The sequence below is a fragment of the Myotis daubentonii genome, chromosome X (genome assembly GCF_963259705.1).
Source record: "Myotis daubentonii chromosome X, mMyoDau2.1, whole genome shotgun sequence".
NCBI classification, from domain to species: Eukaryota; Metazoa; Chordata; class Mammalia; order Chiroptera; family Vespertilionidae; genus Myotis; species Myotis daubentonii.
In genome coordinates this window covers 57,025,066-57,031,266 of record NC_081861.1, presented here as the reverse complement: position 1 = coordinate 57,031,266, position 6,201 = coordinate 57,025,066, and positions in this window count along the sequence as shown.

The following is a 6,201-nucleotide window of genomic DNA, read 5'->3' as shown; positions in this document are numbered from 1 at the left end:
GGCTTTGCCTGTGCTGAGATGGTAGAAGCCACGTAACTGCTGAGTTAAAATCTGCAGAGTTCCGTAGCCCACAATCTTCACATGGTAGAGATGGCTGAGGCTGACATGTGACCATAGGGGCATACATGTCCATACCATCCACGTGACCCTAAGAAGCCGTTCATTGATGTGATTTTGAGGGCTGACGCCTTCGCATGCCACTAACTAGTAAGGGTCACATGACAGGAAGAATCCACATGGTGGGCGGGGTTTTTAGGAGTCCACGATGCTCTATGACTTGAAGAGCTGGATCTACCTCATGGCCACAGTGGCACCAGGTCTAGAGAGGCCAGGTGAGCTCAGGTACTGACAGGATCAGTACTTCTAGTGTCCACATGATGGCAGCATCCACGTGACCACGGCTTTAGGAGCCCCCAGTGCTCACAAGCTGGGTCAGCTTCATGACAGTAGGGTTCCCTGACCTGTTTGTTTCAGGAAACTTCTCTTCAGGAGACCTGGAGATCTGAGATTGCCCACATTCCTGGGCTCCCCAGTGATGGTGGTGCCCCTGGGTGCCCTCCCTCAACACACAAGCTGGGCTTCACCTGTCCCCACCTCTTCTCTAATGTGCTAATTTATGGGGGTTTTCTAATAACACATGCAATTACATAAATTAATACATAGCAATGAAATAGGTCCTCCCTAAAATAATAATTATTGCCATATTGTAGGGACTACTTTAGAAGAATTGGTAGTGGGTACAGGTAAGTGTGGTTGACTTAATTTCATGCAAATCTAAAGGATATTAAAACAATCCTAGTAAGTGCTTCTCCAGAGGACCAAGAATCCACATAGTGGACTGCAGAAGGGCACTGTCAAGTGGCTCAGACTCCCAGGAGCTGAACATCCCCAGGAAGGGTAACAGCTTTAGTCTTTTTACCTTACCCAACTCCCAGACCAACTTCAGCTGAGAAATAGTCGGGGGGACTAGAAAAGCAGTCTCAGGGAAAGAGGGACATCCAAGACTATTAACCCATACACACCTCCCCCACAGATACCTTTGCATGCCCACCATCATCACTCTGATAATCACTACCACCCACTCTCAACCCAACTTTGATCTGTCCCTCTTATCACCTCATTTTTGGAAAGGTTCAGGATTTTGACTGTGGGTGCCATCTGTATAATATCAGGCCATCCAGCTGGCACAGTCTGTTGTTGTGCAAGGTCAGGGACAACAGCTTTGGGGAAGAAAAATTAGAGTGATTCTTACCATGTAGGACCTCAGAGACAAATCTGCCTTCTCTCCCTTCTGTTCCACCCCCTACCATAACACCAGCACTGGGTCTAAGGACTCACCTTAGGGCAATTCTCTTCAATGACCTGCAGGGTGGCAGCCATGCAGTTTCTTTGATTCAAAATTATATCTATTTCAAAGCCCACCAAGTATTCAGGAAGCTTAGAGAGGGGAATCATAAAGCTGAGAGGAGTCCAGGGCCAACACCCACTCCTCTCTCATTACCATATCTTATTTTCTTTCACAATTACTTATGTCAGCTGGATCAAAGTGAAGCATCTGGAATTCAGGAGCTCTCTGGGAGACATCATATCATTTGCTCATGATCTGCTGCAGAGTGAGATGGAGAAAAAGCTCTGAGGATGTGGTGGTGACAGGGGAATCGGTGGCTAGGGGAAGAAGAGGTGGGACTGAGTGGGGGCATACATCATGAGTCTGCATTACCTTTAGCTGGTTAATTTCTTCTGGTTTCAACTTATTCTCCATAGAGTAGGATATAGCAGTACCTGGAATACAGATACTTGTAGCTACAAACCCAAAGGACTGTGTTGACATGCTGCATTATATGGTGTTCCTTCATATCTTCCTCACAGGGGGCTGATCACACAGTAACCAGCTTCTTGCCCTCTCTGAGGTTGCTGAGTCTTGTGACATGGAGGAGCTTCTTGTGAGTCATTCAGATGCTACATGGAGGAACAGAGGATGGAACCGAGCCCCAATGCATAGGAATGACCCTGCCATGCACACGTTTAATAAACTTTTCCTGCAATATATGGGGTTTTCTTAAATAAAAGTAAAGTAGCAAATAGATTTGGAAGTAGTCACATGGCAGGAAATAATACCAGCACATGCCAGAGATGTCATACAAAGACCTGCAAAGTTTAAAGGAAATCGCAAGCAGTAGTTTGGTCACTATAATGAGAGTAGAACAACATTATGGTTTTTCCTTTTAAAAATATAATCAATGAGAATAGATGCCAATGGTCAGAACCAGAGCTGTAGCTCTAAAAATCTCAGATCAGGGGGTTTTGTAAGGATGAAGAAGGGAGGAAAGTGCCTTGGCTCCAGTGCATCAGCCAGAATTCTCCGGAATTTTCCACCCCTGGCAGCAAGTGTTTCCTTCATCATTATGCCCTCAGAGGGCAAGTCCAACCTGTGAGTGAGCTGAAGAGAAATCTGCACATGAGAGTATGAACATTTTTTTAAAAATATATTTTATTGATTTTTTACAGAGAGAAAGGGAGAGAGATAGAGAGTTAGAAACATCGATGAGAGAGAAACATCGATCAGCTGCCTCCTGCACATCTCCTACTGGGGATATGCCCGCAACCCAGGTACATGCCCTTGACCGGAATCAAACCTGGGACCTTTCAGTCTGCAGGCTGACGCTCTATCCACTGAGCCAAACCGGTTTCGGCGAGAGTATGAACATTTGATGTGAGAGAAGTAGAAGACTAATGCACACATGTACACACATAACCTGTCAAGAGTTGAATTTTTTTTTGTAAAACAATATTATGTGAGCAATGTTGTAAACTGGTAAATATATGTCAACTCTTTTGTCAATTGGTTATTTGATATTTTTAAATTCCTTTCAGCAAATTTACCTACTATTAAAATATTAAACTCTAAAAATATATATTTAGAAAATGAAATCATCTACACCCTGCATCTATATGATCCCCTCACCTTTATCCACAGATACCCTCTATAAAAAAATTGGTGCCCAGCATGTGTGGCTCAGTGGTTGAGCATTCACCTATGAACCAGGAGATCACGGTTCAATTCCTGGTCAAGGTACATGCCCAGTTTGCAGGCTTCATGCCCATTGTGGGGTGTGCAAGAGGTAGCTGATCAAGTATTCTCTCTCATCATTGATGTTTCTATCTCTCCCTCTCTCTTCCTCTCTGAAATCAATAGAAATATATATATATTTCCTATATAATGAGGAAGTAATATGCAAATTGACCATCACTCCTACACACAAGATGGCTGCCCCCATGTGGTCAAAGATGGCTGCCCCCATGTGGACACAAGTGGCCAGCAGGGCAGGGCAGTTAGGGACAACCAGGCCTGCAGGGGAGGGCAGTTCAGGGGGACCAGGCCTGCAGGGGAGGGCAGTTGGGGGCAACCAGGCAGGCAGGGGAGGGCAGTTGGGGGGTGCCATGGTTCTTATTCCAGCATCAAGAAGGGTTCAGGAATCTGGAGAAGGTCATGCGTAGATGACATAGGAATCCAGAGACTAATAAAGAGTCCGGAGACGAAATATAATTTTGTAAGGCATTGGGGGTCAGAGGAGCTTAGCTAAAGGAGCTAAGATTCAAGATCCTAAGTCTAAGGTCTTAGGTTCTCTCCGTCCCCAGGACTCCATGCTTTTTATTAACACAATTTGTCCTGAGGCAAGGCAGAGATATATACTTCAAAGGGAATACAGAAACATTGTCAGAATGGGGGAATTAGCCTACGGCTGTTCAGATGTTTGGCCAATAGGAGGCAATAACATGTAGATTAAGATGCCTTTTAGCTGCCTGGCAGCCACAATCAATTTAATGTATCCTATTCAGGTTTGGGGAAATGCCTTCAGCCATTCCCAGATGCAGCCCTGCTGTCAGGCTGGAATTGTTCTGTGGCGGGGGGGGGGGGGGGGGGGGGGGGGGGGGGGGGGGGTGACCAGGCCTGCCGGAGAGGGCAGTTAAGGGTGACCAGGCCTGCAGGGGAGAACAGTTAGGGGTGACCAGACTGGCAGGGGAGGGCAGTTAGTGGCAATCAGGCCGCAGGGGAGGAGTTAGGTGTCGATCAGGCTGGCAAGAGAGTGGTTAGGGCAGTGATAGTGAACCTATGACACGCGTGTCAGAGGTGACATGCAAACTCATTTTTTTGGTTGATTTTTCTTTGTTAAATGGCATTTAAATATATAAAATAAATATCAAAAATATAAATCTTTGTTTTACTATGGTTGCAAATATCAAAAAATTTCTATATGTGACATGGCACCAAAGTTAGGGTTTTTCAAAATGCTGACACGCCAAGCTCAAAAGGTTCGCCATCACTGGGTTAGGGGGTGATCAGGCTGGCAGGCAGAAGTGGTTAGGGGCAATCAGGCAAACAGGCAGGCAAGCAGTTGGGAGCCAGCAGTCCTGGATTGTGGGAGGGATGTCCAACTGGCCATTGGGATCGGGCCTAAATGGGCAGTCGGACATCCCTCGAGGGGTCCCAGATTAGAGAGGGTGCAGGCTGGGCTGAAGGACACCCCCCACCCCGGGAATGAATTTCATGCACCAGGTCTCTAATATATATATATAATTGGTACAGTTTCTAGATGTATTTCTCTTTAGGAAATGTGATTACCTACCTTAAACAATTTATAAATATCTTATATGTGCATATATTATTATCAATCACATAATTAATTTTATGCAAATTAGACTTTTCACTTCTTTTGAATTCTCCAGATTTTCATTTCTTCAGATAATGAAATGAAATTCTCCAGATTTTCATTTCTTCACCTGTCCAATGTTTATTGGAGAATCATTTTGCTTTTTAGGTGAATTATTCATTCATATCTTTTGTCTCTATCAACTATTTAGCAGAAGTCCTTTATATTCAGGCATATTAGGACAAAGTTTGTAATACTGTTTGTGCAGTTACTCCCAGATTCCCAGATTTCCACATTTTAAATTAATTTCATTTGATAATACATATATTTGTTTTAAATTTTCATTGATTTTGTATTTTCAAAATAATACAGGAAAAATCATAGGGCTTCATGAAATATAAGACCACTTTCAAAGCCTTGAAAGCTCAGAACACAATGAAAAACTTTAGACTTAATTCCACACTTGTGAAAAAGGCAGATAATATTTTAATATTTGCCTAGCATAAAGGAGATACCATATGAAGTGCCTCTGGCTTAAACTAATTCTAAAAATTATTATTTCCTTCCCACCATTGAGGTTACTTTACCTGTGCTTCTCTTTGGACCCCACACACCAAATTCTAGACAGGCCAATTCATGTGGCTCTATATCTAGGCCTCTAGGCCTAAGGGACGGGATTTCATCTCCATCATCATCTTCGACACCAAGGGAAGGTGGTGTTTGAGTACCCAATGAGCATGAAATAGGTACCGGAGTAATCTAATATTAGATGAGTGATCTTGAAAAAACTTTGAACAATGTTATAAATTTAATTGGAAGAATAAAGGGAAGTTTAAAAAAACCTTGTCTATTCTTAAAAAAAAATGTTAAATGTAAAGAAATGTGAATTATTGGGAAAATATTTGGAATATATTTTATAAACAAATGATTAATATTATTATATATAAATAAACCTGTTTGCCTAGAAGAGTGTTGTTCAAAGTCCATAGTGAAATAATTCAAATGAGAACTATGAATCACAATCAAATACATAAAGATTAAAGTATAAAAATTAATTATATACAGAGAAGGGCAAAAGTAGGTTTACAGTTGTTCATATGGAAAATAATATACTAATAAATAATAATATAAGAATAAACTATGTTCTGCATATTCACCACTGTAAACCTACTCTTGCCCCACATTGTATATGTATATGCTTGTGTGTGTACAAAGCTTGTTGAAAAACTCTCTCTCTATATATATATATTTTGCAACACAAATTTTGAAGAAATATGTGTGTGTGTGTGTGTGTGTGTATGTTCATGTGACTCTACATCTATACACATAGAAATATATCTAGAAAATTTCAATTCAATTACAAAGGATGGATACCTTGTTGTGTATAAGGATGAAAGAAATAATACAAGGAAAAGTTCTCTAATAAATATACATTTCTGCACTGCATTTATTTTTGGAACAAATATATACATTTTGAAATCTGAAATCTGTATCTTTACCTGTGAAGCCAGGCTACTATTCCTGCCTGTATTTCTGCACATCAGTGAAA